Here is a 20188-nt window from a genome sequence, read left to right on the forward strand (position 1 = left end):
ATGCCATGTTTTGATTGGAGGGCATAGACTTGTTAATACATTTAGCATGCTTTCACAAAGAAGTGGTGAATTGAACATGGTCATTAGTCTACTACACTGATCCCCAACCAGTGGCTCGGGGGCAACATGTTGCTCACAAACCCCTTGGATGTTGCTCTCAGAATTCCTTACTTGGTGGCAGGTTTTTGTTGAATAAAAACAAGATTTACTATGATGCTTGAGTTGCTCTCTAAGTCTTTTTACATTGGACTGTGGATCACGTGTAAGAAAGGTTGGGGACCCCTGGTCTACTAGGTATTGAGACACTTATTGTGGTATCTTTGAGTCTGTTATAAACAAACCAATGAATACTACCCAAAAAAAAACATGCCTGTGAAGGTTCCACATGGTTAAAGGGTAAAATTAAAAGCCACTAACTGCAAAGTCATTTTGAATTATCACCTTCATGGTATCAAGGAGGTTTTCTGTCCTGACGGGAAAGGATTGTGCTTATGAAGCCGGCCCTGACTGGGGTTTAAAAAAGGCCCTGGCATTTCAAGTACACAGAGGCCCAAGCAGCCCCCCACCAGCCCAATTAATAGTGACTGTCTATGGCATCTTACAGCAGCCCAAAATTGTTCTCCAATATTTTAATCAATTCTTTTAACCAGCATTACAAAGAACTGACAGAAACTTTTGGTTGTGAATGTGTTTCATTGATAAAAGATTGGACTTTATATCGATTCAGTAATTTAAAGTAGACACTTTTCCTTTGAGCTGGTCATATTCCATAAGAGTAAAAAGTGAAGGGAAGGAGACCTGAGAGGCCAATGCATTTTTATCAACTTTTAACAAGTTTTTTTGACCTTTTCTAAGCAATTTTTTACTGCTTTATTCATTATTGTATGTTTTTCAAATTAATAGCTTTACTATTCTTCCTATTTGTAGCCTGCAACTCATAATGCTGACCCCAGCAGCCAACAGGGTTACCAACGCACCACTTTAATACCAACCACATATTGACTCATGGCTAATTAGCAATAGATAGATAGGCACTGCAAAAGTTATTCAAATAACATGTTTTGTTGTACCTTTTAGGCGTAACAACACAATTTGCATAGCTTTCACAACATCACTTGTATTATTAATAATGGCAATACAATTCCATGTATAATACTCTCAGAATTTATAGCTGATTAATAGTGCCAATTCCATGTATAATACTCTCAGAACTCCTGGCAGATTAATAGTGCCAATTCCATGTATAATGTGCTCAGAATTCATGGCAGATTAATAGTGCCAATTCCATGTATAATGCGCTCAGAATTCATGGCAGATTAATAGTGCCAATTCCATGTATAATACTCTCAGAATTCATGGCAGATTAATAGTGCCAATTCCATGTATAATACTCTCAGAATTCATGGCAGATTAATAGTGCCAATTCCATGTATAATACTCTCAGAATTCATGGCAGATTAATAGTGCCAATTCCATGTATAATACTCTCATAAATCCTGGCAGATTAATAGTGCCAATTCCATTTATAATACTCTCAGAACTCCTGGCAGATTAATAGTGCCAATTCCATGTATAATGCGCTCAGAATTCATGGCAGATTAATAGTGCCAATTCCATGTATAATACTCTCAGAACTCATGGCAGATTAATAGTGCCAATTCCATGTATAATACTCCCAGAACACATGGTAGATTAATAGTGCCAATTCCATGTATAATACTCTCATAAATCCTGGCAGATTAATAGTGCCAATTCCATTTATAATACTCTCAGAACTCATGGCAGATTAATAGTGCCAATTCCATGTATAATACTCCCAGAACACATGGTAGATTAATAGTGCCAATTCCATGTATAATACTCCCAGAACACATGGTAGATTAATAGTGCCAATTCCATGTATAATACTCCCAGAACACATGGTAGATTAATAGTGCCAATTCCATGTATAATACTCCCAGAACACATGGTAGATTAATAGTGCCAATTCCATGTATAATACTCCCAGAACACATGGTAGATTAATAGTGCCAATTCCATTTATAATACTCTCAGAACTCATGGCAGATTAATAGTGCCAATTCCATGTATAATACTCCCAGAACACATGGTAGATTAATAGTGCCAATTCCATGTATAATACTCTCAGAACTCATGGCAGATTAATAGTGCCAATTCCATGTATAATACTCTCAGAATTCATGGCAGATTAATAGTGCCAATTCCATATATAATACTCTCAGAACACATGGTAGATTAATAGTGCCAATTCCATGTATAATACTCTCAGAACTCATGGCAGATTAATAGTGCCAATTCCATGTATAATACTCCCAGAACACATGGTAGATTAATAGTGCCAATTCCATGTATAATACTCCCAGAACTCATGGTAGATTAATAGTGCCAATTCCATGTATAATACTCTCAGAACTCATGGCAGATACATAGTGCCAATTCCATGTATAATACTCTCAGAACTCATGGCAGATACATAGTGCCAATTCCATGTATAATACTCTCAGAACTCATGGCAGATACATAGTGCCAATTCCATGTATAATACTCTCATAAATCCTGGCAGATTAAAAGTGCCAATTCCATGTATAATACTCTCATAAATCCTGGCAGATTAATAGTGCCAATTCCATGTATAATACTCTCAGAATTCATGGCAGATTAATAGTGCCAATTCCATGTATAATACTCTCAGAATTCATGGCAGATTAATAGTGCCAATTCCATGTATAATACGCTCAGAACTCTTGGCAGATTAATAGTGCCAATGCCATCTTTATTAAAATCTCCCTTTGGGCAAAACACCCAAAATTACTTTGTGTGCCATAAGTGGTTTTGCCAACCTTTTCTGGACCAAGTAGGTCAGATCCCACTCACACACAGTGAACAAAATCTTGCGGCGCCACCTTCCTCCTCAATCCTTCAAACATAATCACCCAAAGCTTCATGCACACCGCCTGCATTGTGGGCAGTGTCTCCCCTTATGAACATAAATAGGCAGATCAATAATGGTTTTTTTGTGGCTCCGCAAAGGGGATTAATTGCCTATGTTGAGTGTGAAGTTTATTTGTATAATTGTCACTGTAAATTGCACCTCTAAACTTGGTGGCCTAATAAAATAATAAAGGTTTAGATCTTTGTTGTTCATTAAATATCTTACGCTTCATCTTCCGACATCAAACACTGGCGGAACGCAAAAAACGCGGAAATCAAACACAGTATTTCAGAAGCAGAGAAGAAAAGTATGTTAAAGTTGTGCATTGGGGTTCTGTTTCCATAGCAATGAGGGCTTATGTCTTGCTAAATTGTATGTTTTGTATTAATCAGGACACAAAGAGCTATAAATGCAAAGCTTTTAAACCACAGAGTGAAATAGAGAATATATCTATATATAATTTTTAATTAATTAGCTCTATTTTCTGAGACTTTCTGGATATATAAGCTTATCTGGAGCATGGTAGTGAACTAGCCAAAAGCCTATGGTTAAAGTTGCCATCTGGCGTTTCCATGCAGAGGAACACGGTGAATAACAGCAATGTTTGATTCACCCAACTGCCATAAATATTTTGCCAAAAGCTTTAAAAAGAAATGCCAGGGGAATTGAGACAAAATGACATGGAGACTCTGGCTGCTTGCTACTGCCTTTAACCCTGAGGCCAGCCTGAACCTGGTGACAGTTGCACTTGAGGATCACTGATATAGTTTAGTACTGTCCAGCTTCTTCCATGTAATGGATCACTTATGCACTATATCATATGTTTAGAAACTGGATTAAATTATGAAGTCATAAGCAGCACCGGATTTAAAGATGGTGCACCCCTAAGCCACTCGCCCTCCTGCAACACCCCTGCAGTCCCCAACCACTTGCCCCCTCTACCCGCTCCCACTTACATAACCCTCACTTTCTCCCCGCTGCTGCTACACCAATTCCATCTATCACCAGTACTGTGGACTGGGTGGGAGAATCAAACAGCTGTCAAAATCCTCCCTCCCAGTCGCCAGTTCGGATGCGGCCAGCGGGCAACATACCAACCCCAAATCTTTGCCTCCCTAGGCCCAGGCCTTTGTAGCCTTCCCACTAATCCAGGCCTGGTCATAAGAAGGAGACTGATGACTGTACAAATATGAAAGGGTTACATTTGGCCAGCAGGCCTTCTTGTTAATTAAATATAGAATAATACCAGCTAGGAAAGGGGATGTCTGCATTTTAAGGAAAGAGTAGTACTCCTGCTCCAAAGGGAAAATGGAATAAATGGTGAATCAAGTATATATTCTATTTTAAATAGACACTTTTACTGCAATTAAAATCCCAATGGTTTTATACCTCTAAAAACCCCTAGAAAATGTTGGTGTGAATTTTGGGAAGCTTTAGTAACAAAGGCTCTCAGCACAGCAGAACTCATTCTCACAACTCACACCCACAGTCTCACACTCGGTTGAATTAGCACATGGTTACCCATGTGAGCAGTAACGCCACGTCAAGGCTTCAACCCTGTTACTGCCCATTCACACACCTTTCATTCCGGGCAAAACATGCTTCAGGGGGTACTTACCCTAACTACTAGCCTAACACTAACCTAAATACCCCAATAGTAAGGCCCCCCCTTAGCAGGAGTCCAAACAACCCTTATTGCCCTTGGCTTTCCATTCTCTCACACAATCACGCACTTACCTTATATCCTCGTTCCCGTGTACCTGTAGGGGAAAAAGCATCCTAATCCTAACTCTAACCTACACTATCTCTACATACCTACTGACTAACATAACAAAAGAGCACCATCATCTTTAAGAAGACTCTGAACATATGCACCATTCCCTCCCACATGAACCAGGTAAATAGATCCACAGAGACCAATAGTTAAAACTTAACCTTTATTTACAGAATAAAAAATTCCCACTTGGACTCCTCGCGCAATTAAAAAACACATAGGTTAGAGCAGTTGATCATAAAGGGCAATCCAAAATGATCACAGCAAATGAGGAAAAAGCAACTTCAGCCCTGTCTGCCTAAAGACAGAAAGCAACTAAGATGCAAGGAAGCGATTGTCTCGTTGTACAGAAAGAGGATGGTAACGATTGATCAGACATATCTGTGCTAATGCTACTATTGTCACCACCTAAATAATTAGTAATAATATCAACTCGCTAAGGGTTCCCCATCCACGTAGCCAATGTTCAACCTGTCTCAGAACAAAGTCCGCAACAAATGTATCATCGTCATCAGATGGACTCATCTCATCATTGCAGGCAGTGAAACAAGGCTCGCTCTGATAAGGAAACAGGCCCAGGCCCACCCAATCAAACCACCCATACCCTTAAACCAAACCCATTCAACCCCCTCAACCACCCTCCTTCCCTTCCCACCCTCAATCAACACAACCCAATTTAATGATGCTCTTTTCTTTTGTTATTTAAACCTACCTATTAAACCTAAATCCACAGCAATATCCCCCCTGCCCTATTTAATAACATATAATTTAAGATTATAAATTCCCCTATTACCCAATAACTGAAATATCATTATATTAATATTCCCCATAATTTGCTATCTAAAACCTTTTATATTTCTATCTTAAACTCCTACTTACCTTACTTAAACTCCTACTTACCTTACTTAAACTCCTACTTACAAGAGACTCTGCAGCAGATGTTCTATGTAGGCAGATGCAGCAGAAGGCGATGGTAGCTTCCACACAGCAGTGTAAAGGTTCTTCAGAAATGGTGCCGATGTCTATAGCTGACTGCCATGGATGTCCTATTGCAGCCAACACTTACTCCTGCCCACTGGGATCCAGGAAAGAGAACCCTTCAAGGACGGTGTTATTTCTGTCGTCTTCACTGGGAACTGACACAAATGATGAGGATTCTCCAGTGGAGTCACTGAAGTCCTCAAATGAACACTACAAAAAAAAAAAGAATGAATTTTAGACTTGTTTCTACTTAACAATAATATGCCTCCAATTTCTAGGAATTATTAAATCTGTTCACTGGGGCAATAACCTAAAAGTGACCTGTAATGAGTGGATGTGCCCGAGCAGTGGTTCACGTGCTGCTTGGGTAAAGATTAATTCTGGCATAGGTCGGACTCTAACAGTAAAGCAGCAGTTTCCCATTGATTGGTTCAGCCATATACTCACCACCATGGGCATGAAAGGTGATGTTACTGTGCGTTCTTCCAGTTTCACCCAATCGATAGATCCATAGAAAGGGTGCTCCCTGATCTTTCCAGTGGTGCCAAGGCGTTGATGTTGGTCTTTCTTAAGTAGCTAAAAAAAATCAGAACATAAGTATACTCCCAGAGCCCTTAAATGCCATTTTAACACTCCAGATTATATATATATATATATATATATATATTCACAAGGGGAGAAAGCCTCTAACCCTGAAAAGTGGCACGGACAGAAAAGTCATCTCATCGTGGGAGCCTGCCATGCACATAATAACAATTTTTAACAGAAAGTGTGGGAGTAGGCACCATGGGCTTCCCAAACAGAATTATGGGATATGTATAACGGAGAATAAAATACAATAAAATGTGTTCTGAAAAGAGAATTTAAGCTTCATTTCTTTTTCAAATTATTCCATAGTATAATTGCTTATACTCACCGCTTGCAGGAGATCCACCATTTCTGTACTGCGACATCTGAAATATATGGGCTCCTCATAGACTACCGATTGCCCGCTGAAAAATGGAAGAATGTTGGTGGCCATTTCGTAGATGACAACGCCCAATGACCACCAATCAGCTGCTGCGTTGTACTCCTTCCTTTGGATCACCTTGAAGAGAAGGAACAGATCATTTAACATTTACCCATTGCTGTTACTGTGCATGTGCTGTATGGAACTGGGTTTCTCACCTCCGGCGCCATGTATCCTCGTGTTCCGGCTCGGTCTCTGGCGGTTTTGTTGCCGAAGATGTTGTTAGCTGCCAGACCAAAGTCAGCTATTTTAATATGGCCTTCTTGGTCTAGCAGGATGTTGTCCGGTTTGAGGTCACTGCAAGAATAAAATTAGTGAAACAGTTTGAGTAGTACAGAGATTTGCCTTGAGCAAGTACGGAACATAGTACGGAGACAGAATTCTGTCTGTGCAGCAGTGGATCAGTAGCCAGTACTCACCAACATGGCAGCCCATAAACAGGGCCATCATCAGGGGGCACTGGGGGGACAATGGTCCCGGGCCCAGTGAGATGTGGTTTCTTGGGGGGGGGTGGTCATGCACTTACATTAGCTAGGCAGCTGCAGTTCCTATGTTTTTTTCTCTGCATGCCTCTCTGTCCTGCTCCTTTTTCTATTAAAGTTTATCAAGGCCCTGTTGCCCCTACCCCCACATACTCCCCAACTCCACATATGCCATGCTGCCCCTACCCCCACATACTCCCCAACCCCACATATGCCTTGCTGCCTCTATCATACATATACCACTCTGGCAATTCCCCATATGTCCCACATGTGGCATTTAGGGAACATAACACATTTGTGTGCAAAAAAATATAATTATGGAGGAAATGGATACAGCGAGGTGTCCTCTTAAATGATTTTGGTTGGGTGATTAATAAGGTATTAGTGCTGAACACTGCAGTGCCTGTGGAGCAATATCTATGCTTAGTCGGACTTGTGGATTAAGTTCAACATTTGTTACTACTGGTTACTGGGGTACATAACAAGGCAGAAGTCCACCAATGAGATCTGTCCTGAGCCTGACAGTGATTAAAGCTCTGGGCACTCTGTCATGCAGGCAGATTCTACATGGAGAAACATTTACAGCTCCTTTAATTGTAGTCTCATTACTTTTCATTCAATTATGCTCAAAATGAAGGGTTTATGGAAGATCTGTCCTTAATATAAACATAATATAAAGACTGGAGGGAAATCAGAGATCAGAGCATTTTACTAACCGATGGATGATCCCGTTGGAATGAAGGAATTGCAGGCCGCAAATAATCTCTGCTGAGTAGAACCTTATTAAAGGGAAAAAAATGATGAACATAGATATTTAAAATTGACAAAAGACACTAATATGTAAAGAAACTAGTCCCAGTTTTGAAATACCAGAGCAACTTATTACAGAATCGATACCAAGAAAACACCAGTAACATTTTAAAGTTAGTATTTTGTTATGATACTGAATAAAAGGGGACAGTTAAAGCAAAACTGAGACTTAGCCTCCTAATGGCAAACAGGAGTCTGTATAGTATACAATCAGGAAAACCGTGATGTCTGAGAGCCTTAAACAAATAGCTCAAATATGTTCCATTAAATCTCCAACATGGACCCACACCCCTCACAGCACCCCCTTAGCCCATAATGCTTTACGGTACAACACAATGTACATTTAATCCACATCTAAGTTCATGACATGGTTTTACACAGTGTCCCATAGCACTTAATGCTCTAATAAAGTGCATTATTTAGTTCCACACAGTGCCTCATAGCCCACGGTTCCACTGATATACAGTTTTATATAAATTCTCACATAAAGTGTCCTGTAGTCTTCAATGAACCAATAAAATGTTACACATCCTGCAATGTTCCTATTAGGTACCCCACATCCCAACTTGTCTCCTAGTAAAGTGACCAACCAGCTCACAATGGCCATCCAAAAAGGGATTCCATAGCCTACAATGATCTAAATGGCTCCAAACAACTTTCTCCTATGGCCCACAATCAGATATGCTGAATATCTCACAGAGCCTCAGTAAAGTGCCCCATATCATAAAATACTCTTCATATAGTATGTATAGAGTAATGGCCCTATATGTAGCCCCTAGAAAGGTAGACATGGGTACAATGCAGCAGTAATTTTGTCTGTATTCCTTTGTATTTCTATCACTGGAATTAACCTGAGTAATAATTAACATATTTTGGTCTCACAAAAAGATATCCAACACTGTATCCCTTGTGCAGTGAATTACATAGCCAAATCCAACATACTGCCATCATTTTGTCAATGTATAGAATTGACTTGATTATGGCTAAAGAGTAGTTCTATTTATTTATTATTTATTTATCTTTCTAAGCTACTGGAACACAAATTCTCTCTTTGCACTCACTATTTCCCTTTACAAGTGATATATTACTTACGCAATGTTGGCTGTATTCATTCTTCCCTCTCTGCTCATCCGATCCCGAAGGGTGCCCCCGCCGATGTATTCCAAGATGATAAATGCTTGTGCCTGGTCAGGAAGGCAAACAAGGAGAGAATGAGACATTTAAATAGATAGAAAACAACGGATCAATACAATGTAGGGTAACACCCAAAGAAACATCAATATCGGCAGGCTTAAATGCATTTGCCCCAAATTAGCTAAGTAGGAGGCATGAAGAATTACTGTATTTATATAATCTTCCTAAACTTTACCATAGAACAACACCCCATGAAAATAAAGGTCTCATTACACTGTATCTGAGTATCCTAGTGTGGGATTGGGATGTCATACCAAGCCTGTTTGGCTGGAGTGCTCAAAAACAAGTTAACAAATATCTTAGTGATATACGTATAATCCCCATGATGCAATTTACCTAAAAGTCTCCACCCCAGATAAGCATTTGCTGCAAATACTATCTCTCATAATTATCTACATTTCATGGACTTGCTGAGCAGATATCCTTATGTTTCACTATAGGGGTGTAATATCCCTGTATATATATATATAACAAAAAACGGCATCACAGTGTGTATTATATATATATATATATATAATACACACTGTGCTGCCTTGTTTGTTCAGTTGCTCTTCTAACAAAATCAGGAAACACAGATATAAATCTATTACCTCTGATTGGAAAGCCGCATAGGCATGGCAAAGGAAAGGGCTCCCCCTTGCAATCGGTAGCACGCGAGCCTCCATCTCAGCCTGTGGTGTCTTCCCTGAGATCTTCACTGCCACTAGTTTCTTCTTGCTGGTCCAAGAAGCCAACATGACCTGAGAAAGGGAGTGTGAATATTACTCTAACATTAAACTCAGTTCCCAAGATAGTTCAAAATGTATATGATAACAATTTACTTTATAGTTCAAAAATAAACAGAAACAATACAAAATATGAATGTACATAATAATATAATAATAACAGAGCTATATTAATTTCTATTTCATATAATCAACTTTTTATATTAGTTATGTGCGACTAATAACAAAGAACAGCTATTGCCCAATAGAAGAAGCTGTAACTGAGGAGGAGGAGCCAGATAATGAAGGCTTCCCTTGTAATATGCCCAGTTCTAGTAATTTAGCTACTGGCGCGTGGGTCACTCAGGAGGAAATTCAAAAGAGACTTGAACATGTAAAGGTAAACAAAGGTCCAGGACCGGATGAGATTCATCCCAGGGTATTAAATGAGCTGAGCGCTGTGATTGCCAAACCTCTTCACTTAATTTTTCAGGATTCATTGAGGTCTGGCATGGTGCCAAGAGACTGGCGGATTGCTAATGTGGTGCCGTTATTTAAAAAGGGATCCCGTTCTCAGCCTGAAAACTATAGGCCTGTTAGTCTGACATCAGTAGTAGGAAAACTTTTGGAAGGGGTAATAAGGGATAGGGTACTTGAATACATTGCAGTTCACAATACTATTAGTTTGTGCCAGCATGGTTTTATGCGTAACAGATCTTGCCAGACTAATTTAGTCGCCTTTTATGAGGAGGTGAGCAGGAACCTCGATGCTGGAATGGCAGTTGATGTCATCTACTTGGACTTTGCTAAAGCGTTTGATACAGTACCTCACAGAAGGTTAATGATCAAATTAAGGAATATTGGCCTAGAACATAATATTTGTAATTGGATAGAGAACTGGCTGAAGGATAGAGTACAAAGAGTAGTTGTAAATGGAACATTTTCTAATTGGACCAGTGTGGTTAGTGGAGTACCGCAGGGGTCAGTCCTTGGGCCTTTGCTTTTTAACTTGTTTATTAATGACCTGGAGGTGGGCATAGACAGTACTGTTTCTATTTTTGCTGATGACACTAAATTGTGCAAAACTATAAGTTCCATGCAGGATGCTGCCGCTTTGCAGAGCGATTTGACAAAATTAGATAACTGGGCAGCAAACTGGAAAAAGAGGTTCAATGTTGATAAGTGCAAAGTTATGCACTTTGGTAGAAATAATATAAACGCAAACTATCTACTGAATGGTAGTGTGTTGGGGGTTTCCTTAATGGAGAAGGATCTAGGGGTTTTTGTTGATAACAAGTTGTCTAATGCCAGGCAGTGTCATTCTGTGGCTACTAAAGCAAATAAAGTGCTGTCTTGTATAAAAAAGGGCATTGACTCAAGGGATGAGAACATAATTTTGCCCCTTTATAGGTCCCTGGTAAGGCCTCACCTTGAGTATGCAGTGCAGTTTTGGGCTCCAGTCCTTAAGAAGGATATTAATGAGCTGGAGAGAGTGCAGAGACTGCAACTAAACTGGTTAAGGGGATGGAAGATTTAAACTATGAGGTGAGACTGTCGAGGTTGGGGTTGTTTTCTCTGGAAAAGAGGCGCTTGCGAGGGGACATGATTACTCTGTACAAGTACATTAGAGGGGATTATAGGCAGTTGGGGGATGTTCTTTTTTCCCATAAAAACAATCAGCGCACCAGAGGTCACCCCTTTAGATTAGAGGAAAGGAGCTTCCATTTGAAGCAGCGTAGGTGGTTTTTCACGGTGAGGGCAGTGAGGTTATGGAATGCCCTTCCTAGAGATGTGGTAATGGCAGATTCTGTTAATGCCTTTAAGAGGGGCCTGGATGAGTTCTTGATCAATCAGAATATCCAAGGCTATTGTGATACTAATATCTACAGTTAGTACTAGTGGTTGTATTTATAGTTTATGTATGTGAGTGTATAGATTGGTAGGTGTGGGTTAGGTGTGCTGGGTTTACTTGGATGGGTTGAACTTGATGGACACTGGTCTTTTTTCAACCCTATGTAACTATGTAACTAACTAACTATGTAACTATGTAACTGCTTTTATCCTTATAGAGATAAAGCAATGAGGAACCCCATTACTTGCCTTGCCAAAGGTCCCCTGTCCGATCTCATAGTGGAACCTGAAGCTGCTGATGTTGAGTGGGGCAGGTCCTGGGGCTGGGACACAGAGTCTCTTTCTGCTGCTTCCCTCTCCTGTCGGGAAGAAATCACATTAACAACTCATACTGCAAATAAAGTATCTTATAGGAGGAATATACTCTAGTAAGCATTAGGGGTTTATTCAGTGTATTTTCTTTAAATTTCAGTGAATCACATTGGCAAATTAGATGCTGCCCATGCAATGCCTTCATTTTATAACTCCCTATTCAGTCAGTTCAATGCCACTTTGATAATTATAATGTTAATAACAGTATATTATACTGGGCTGGCAGATTGGTAAACGCCTGGAACCTTATCTAGCAGTGATGTAGCCCTAACAGGTTCCTATAAATACAGAGATCTAGAGCCCCACTGGGAGGATGTAGCAGCCAATAGGCCCCAAACTGTATGGATCCCACATTGCCCCTGCAGATCCTTATTCCCTGCACAGATATTACTGATCAGCATCTAGTGTTCCCCCTGTCAGGAGTCTCTCAATTGCCTCATATCTCATTTATCCACAGCTCCCCCTTTATTCAGAGGCAACTGGTTTATCCCAACTGACATCTGCACTAAAGTCTGCATCCTTGTTTCTAAACCCTGGGTCCCCAGATGTTACTGGACTACAACTCCCAGCATTCTTTAACATTTAATCATGGTTAAAGCATTCTGGGTGTTGTAGTCCAACAACATCTGTGCATTAAAGAATTAAAAGCAAGTATATAGATAATGGACTGTTGCTAAGGTATCAGCAGAAATGGCTGAATAAAGTTTACATTCTTTGCACACACAGCAGTGCATTACACATGAACCACTCAGTACAGTACAGTACTATATCCAAAACAGATTGCTGATTGGCTGCTATGAGCAACTGCACCATTTAGCACTTATATTCCTAAATAAGCCCTACTGTCTCAGCACATTAAAGTCAGTTAATAACATTACAATGCACTCAGTTGCAATATGAACAAATAAATGGGGGAGTAAATGTGAAATGGGCTAAAGGCGCTTGTGTCAGTTTTTACCTGAGCTGCTCTCTGGGCTCCTGGATCTCTTCTTTTGAATTTTCTTCTTTTCTTCCTCCTCTTTGCTCTCCATCCTGCACTTCTTTCTTACTTGTGTATTCTCCTCCTGGCTCCCTGACCTTGATCTCTTCTTTTGAATGTTCTTTTTTTCTTCCTCCGCTTTGCTCTCCATCCTGCACTTCTCACTTACCTGTGTATTCTCTTCCTGGCTCCATGACTTTTTGGCTTTTTTGCTCTTTCTGCCAAATGATTTCGATTTTTCATCCTCATCTTCACGACTCCTTTTGGCTCTTCTCAATGCCTCTCTGCTCTCCTTCCGGCTCTCTACCTCCTCCTGGCGCCTCTTCATTTTCCTCCTCCAATCCTCCTCCTCTCCAAAACTCTCAAATAATCCTCCAATATTCGCTAAACTCTCCAGTAATCGCAAAAATCTCTCCACTATCTCAAGACTGTTGCTAGCTGCTCCCCTCTCTCTAGCCAACGGTCAAGTGGCCCAACTGTCTTCTGCTCTGCTGTCTGTAACTGTCATTGATGACAGTTGAAACTCATTATGATGCAGAAGTATAGCAATAGCAATACATGCCAAAGTTTGATATCTTACCAAAATCATTGTTAGAATTACAAAAACATACTTCAGTCATCAGAGAGACTTTGTAGAACACCAATAGAACCATAAACACAAATGCAGGGGAGGTTGTGTTTCTTAACTTATAGGGTCCCCAGATGTGACTGGACTACAATGCCAGAATGCTTAGCTATTTACTGTATGCTAAACAATAGTGGAAATTGTAGTCAAACAGCTTTTGAGGCCACAATTTTAAAAAATGTGTCTGTAGTGAGATTTAATACACAATAAGGCAGAAATATAAAAACATTCCTCACAAACATGTGACCATCAAAAAGCCACTGCCTGAGCCTGATTCCTTCCATTCACTGAAATGGGAAACGCCGCAGGGAAGTAGTTACATGGGACGAGCATAGGAAAATGCTCCAGCGCCATTTTTTGAACACTCAGGGCCACATAAAGTGATGTAAATGCTGCACAGAAATATAATTCCCAGTTAGTGAAACGATAAAACAAGGAATCGCTGACATAACCGCGTCATGAAAAACTGCATAGAAACTTATTGCGCAGCTCATGCAATATTCATAAATGTACTTTTACTGCTCTTTACTCCCTCTGAGTGGCTTTCCAGCAAGTCTATTGACATGTCAAATGTTGGCGTAAATTCCAGTGTAAAAATGTAGTTTTTATATAGAGCTACACACTGATTTACAAAATGGCTGCACTTGAGGGTCACTGTTATACTGCATTGCTGTCCCACTTCTTCCATGTAATGTAATGGACTAGTTTCCCATTCAGTATGTCTGTGATACCAATATGTCTATTATAACTTATTCCTTATGTCTTGCATTGTAATATATCCCTCTGACTTTGTATCTATTGTCAGTTTAATTGTCCATCATTAGTAATCTTGTTAATTAGGTGAAACAACTTGAGCCAGTAAAAAAGGAAAAATGGAACATTCTTGTATGTTATTGAATGATAATATGGAAAACTCAACTATAGCTGTAACCCCTCCCCCCCTCCCCCCCTTTTTCCTTTCTTTATCCCTACCCTTATATACTGATAAAAGCAATAAAAAGAATTTCTGTTAAAAAAAAAAAAAAAAGGAAAAATGGTGTGGAAAACTAAATCCTAAAATCAATATGGCTATTTTATATATTGAACTTATTGCACAAGCCTAAATGTAAGCATCTCTATAGTAGGAATGATCCAGAACTTTAACATTTTCACTCCCCATCTTGATAGGAGTGTCAGTGACACTGCACATGCTCAGTGTGCTCTGAGCAGCTGTTGATAAGCTAAGCTTAAGGGTTGTTATTTTAAGCCTACTTCTTTACTTTTAAGCTTTGGCTCTCTTCTAAGAACAGTCAGGGTGAGATTTACAATTGTTTTTTATCTTTTTATACCAGGAAGTAAAACAGGGTTACTGTTACTGGCCATATATATATATCTTAATAATCAGTATAATCAGTATAATAGCATTTGTTTGTTTCCTGAACAAGTGCACACTTTTCACGTTTTAACCCAAAGTTGGCTCTGTGTCCTGTCCTTCCACCAAAAATATTCCATCAATTTTACACTAAATAGAACCGATAATTTTCCATGTACCAAGCCAAGTATGCCTGGGAGCCAGTGTTCTTGGTTCTAAGAACCTCACCAACTCTGAACTTTAGCTGACGATTTCATCCCACAGGTACTATACACAGGTACTATACACAGGCGCTATACACAGGTGCTATACACAGGTACTATACACAGGTGCTATACACAGATACTATACACAGGTACTATACACAGGCGCTATACACAGGCTCTATACACAGGTGCTATACACATGCACTATACACAGGTACTATACACAGGCGCTATACACAGGCTCTATACACAGGTGCTATACACATGCACTATACACAGGTACTATACACAGGTGCTATACACAGGCACGATACACAGGGTACTATACACAGGCACTATACACAGGTACTATACACAGGTACTATACACAGGCACTATACACAGGTACTATACACAGGTACTATACACAGGTACTATACACAGGCACTATACACAGGCACTATACACAGGCACTATACACAGGCGCTATACACAGGCGCTATACACAGATGCTATACCCAGGTACTATACACTGGTACTATACACAGGCGCTATACACAGGTACTATACACAGGTGCTATACACAGGTGCTATACGCAGGTACTATACACAGGCGCTATACACAGGCGCTATACACAGGCGCTATACACAGGCTCCATACACAGGCACTATACACAGGTGCTATACACAGGTACTATACACAGGTACTATACACAGGTACTATTCACAGGTACTATACACAGGTACTATACACAGGTACTATACACAGGTACTATACACAGGTACTATACACAGGCACTATTCACAGGTACTATACACAGGTACTATACACAGGCACTATACACAGGCACTATACACAGGCACTATACACAGGTACTATACACAGGTACTATACACAGGTGCTATACACAGGTGCTATACACAGGCACTATACACAGGCACTATACCCAGGTACTATACACAGGTACTATACACAGGCACTATACACAGGTACTATACACAGGCACTATTCACAGGTACTATACACAGGCACTATACACAGGCGCTATACACAGGCGCTATACACAGGCACTATACACAGGTACTATACACAGGCGCTATACACAGGCGCTATACACAGGCACTATACACAGGTACTATACACAGGCACTATTCACAGGTGCTATACACAGGCGCTATACACAGGCGCTATACACAGGCACTATACACAGGTACTATACACAGGCACTATTCACAGGTACTATACACAGGCACTATACACAGGCGCTATACACAGGCACTATACACAGGCACTATACACAGATACTATACACAGGTACTATACACAGGCACTATACACAGGCACTATATACAGGTACTATACACAGGTACTATACACAGGCACTATACACAGGCACTATTCAGTTCTAAAGGTCGAATCACTTGTGAAATTAAATTGTTTTTTGTAACCTTACATCTGTTATATCCCTATCCCCTACCCTAACTGATGGATAGTAAGTTAACTCTTTCCCCCTGAAAAAGCTCATTGTGCTTTTATGTATTTGTTGTTTTTCACTTACAACATTTTTTTACTTTTGTCATTGATTTGTTTATTTCTAGTTAGTTACGGTGGAGCCAATGTTTTGTATCAGTGCCAGTGTTATAGTGCCAGGGCCTGAATATCTGCCATCCGTACCCACTGCTTCTCACGGAATATAATGTGCTGGTTTTGTAAATACAGACTGCAACTAAAACAAAAAGTATTGCTCTGCGAGGCTACAATTACAGTTGAGGAGCCAGTGGGCCATGTCCCACCCAATAGCTGCACTGTTGCCTCAGCTCCAACTACACAGTGGTTGGCACAGGATATGGTGCTTAAAGGGTTACACAAGATAAATGTAAACAAGGCACCTGGGCCAGATGGAATACACCCTCGGGTACTGAGAGAGCTAGGGGCAGAATTGCAGTGGCCCTTGTTTCTGATATTCTCAGACTCGCTTTCATCAGGTATGGTACCTAGGGATTGGAAGAAGGCGAATGTCATTCCCATATTTAAAAAGGGAGTAAGATCTCAGCCTGGCAATTATAGGCCTGTAAGTTTGACATCCGTGGTGGGCAAGTTATTTGAAGGCTTGTTAAGGGATCACATTCAAAATTATGTAGTGGAGAATGCCATTATGAGCAGTAATCAGCATGGCTTTATGAAGGACAGGTCATGTCAGACCAATTTAATTGCTTTTTATGATGAGGTAAGTAAGAAGCTGGACAGTGGGGATGCAGTAGATATCATCTATTTGGATTTTGCCAAAGCATTTGATACCGTTCCCCACAAACGACTGCTTTCTAAACTAAGGTCTATTGGTCTTAGTGAAGTCGTTTGCACATGGATAGAAAACTGGCTACAGGATCGGGTACAGAGGGTGGTTGTTAATGGTACATTCTCTACTTGGAGTAAGGTTCTCAGTGGGGTCAGGGTTCTGTACTGGGTCCACTTTTGTTTAACTTGTTCATAAATGACTTAGGGGAGGGTATTATGAGTAATGTATCAGTGTTTGCAGATGACACAAAACTCTGCAGACCAGTCAATTCTATCCAGGATGTGGCATCCTTGCAGCAGGATCTTGGCCAACTGGCAATCTGGGCAGCTAAGTGGCAGATGAGATTTAATGTGGATAAATGTAAGGTCATGCACCTGGGATGTAAAAATATGCAAGCCCTGTATACCCTTAATGGGACTGCACTAGGCAAATCAATAATGGAGAAGGACCTTGGAGTCCTTGTAGATAATAAACTTGGCTGTAGCAAGCAATGCCAGGCAGCAGCTGCAAGGGCAAACAAGGTTTTGAGCTGTATTAAAAGGGGTATAGATTCACGGGAGGAGGGGGTTATTCTTCCCCTTTACAGAGCGCTGGTAAGGCCCCATCTAGAATATGCTGTTCAGTTTTGGTCTCCAGTGCTCAAACGGGACATTATTGAGTTAGAGAGGGTCCAGAGAAGGGCAACTAAGCTGGTAAAGGGTATGGAAAGTCTCAGTTATGAAGAAAGACTGGCCAAGTTGGGTCTGTTTACACTGGAGAAGAGGCGCTTAAGAGGTGACATGATAACTAAGTATAAATATATAAAGGGATCATATAATAACCTTTATAATGTTTTATTTACCAGTAGGTCCTTCCAACGGACACGAGGGCACCCACTCCGTTTAGAAGAAGGGAGGTTCCATTTAAATATTTGGAAAGGATTTTTTACAGTGAGAGCTGTGAAGTTCTGGAATTCCCTCCCCGAATCAGTCGTGCTGGCTGATACATTATATAACTTTAAGAAGGGGCTGGATGGATTCTTAGCAAGTGAGGGAATACAGGGTTATGGGAGATAGCTCTCAGTACAAGTGAGGGAATACAGGGGTATGGGAGATAGCTCTCAGTACAAGTGAGGGAATACAGGGGTAGGGGAGATAGCTCTCAGTACAAGTGAGGGAATACAGGGGTAGGGGAGATAGCTCTCAGTACAAGTGAGGGAATACAGGGTTATGGGAGATAGCTCTTAGTACAAGTGAGGGAATACAGGGGTATGGGAGATAGCTCTCAGTACAAGTGAGGGAATACAGGGTTATGGGAGATAGCTCTTAGTACAAGTTGATCCAGGGACTGGTCCGATTGCCATCTTGGAGTCAGGAAGGAATTTTCCCCCCTCTGCGGCAAATTAGAGAGGCTTCAGATGGGGTTTTTTGCCTTCCTCTGGATCAACTAGTAGTTAGGCAGGTTATATATAGGCATTATGGTTGAACTTGATGGACGTATGTCTTTTTTCAACCCAACTTACTGTGTTACTTACTATGTTACTATGTAATTTTACTATTATTGTAATTTTTCATTACTTATTTTTCCATGCAGGCCCCTAAACTATATATTCCCATCTCTTGTTTGAACCATTCCCTGGTTGTTAGGGTAAATAAGACCCTAGCAACCAGATAGCTGCTGAAATACTAAATGGGGAGCTGCTGAACAAAAAGCTAAATAACTGAAAAACCATTAAAAATAAAAAGGACCAATTGCAAGTTGTCTCAGAATATCAATGTCTACATCATAATAAAAGTTAATTTAAAGGTGAACTACCCCTTTAAGCTCACTGATCACAAACACAAATGAATGGAAACCCCCTCACAGAAGTGCATGTATAAATTCTTACATCCTTAGCATTCTAGGGTAAAAAAAAGCCCTCCCACTGCAATTTTGCGCAGTGTCCCTGGGAGTCAATGGGAACCGCAAGAGGTAGTTGGGAGGTTAATTTTTTACACCAGCAGCAAATCCACTAAGTCTCATATTAGCTTTAGGTCAGTCTATGTATGGCCCATCTTTAGCCTCCCCAAACAAAAAATTCAGCCTCTGCCTATGGTCACCACACTGGCTGGTGGGCATCTTTAGCACCACGGAACACTACATGTTGTGATTTATTAATAAATAATACAGTGGATATAAAAAGTCTACACACCCCTGGTAAAATGTCAGGTTCCTGTGCAGTACAAAAATGAGACAAAGATAAATCATTTCAGAACTTTTTCCACCTTTAATGTGACCTAAAAACTGTACCACTCAATTGAAAAACAAACTGAGATCTTTTAGGTGGAGGGAAGAAAACCAAAAAAACTAAAATAATGTGGTTGCATAAGTGTGCACACCCTTCAACTAATACTTTGTTGAAGTACCTTTTGATTTTATTACAGCACTCAGCCTTTTTGGGTATGAGTCTATCAGCTTGGCACATTTTGACTTTGCAAGATTTGCCCACTCTTCTTTGCAGAAACACTCCAAATCTGTCAGATTGCGAGGGCATCTCCTGGGCACAGACCTCTTCAGATCACCATACAGATTTTCAATCGGATTCAGGTCTGGGCTCTGGCTGGGCCATTCCAAAACTTTAATCTTCTTCCGGTGAAGCCACT

The sequence above is a fragment of the Xenopus tropicalis genome, chromosome 8 (genome assembly GCF_000004195.4).
Source record: "Xenopus tropicalis strain Nigerian chromosome 8, UCB_Xtro_10.0, whole genome shotgun sequence".
Lineage (NCBI taxonomy): Eukaryota > Metazoa > Chordata > Amphibia > Anura > Pipidae > Xenopus > Xenopus tropicalis.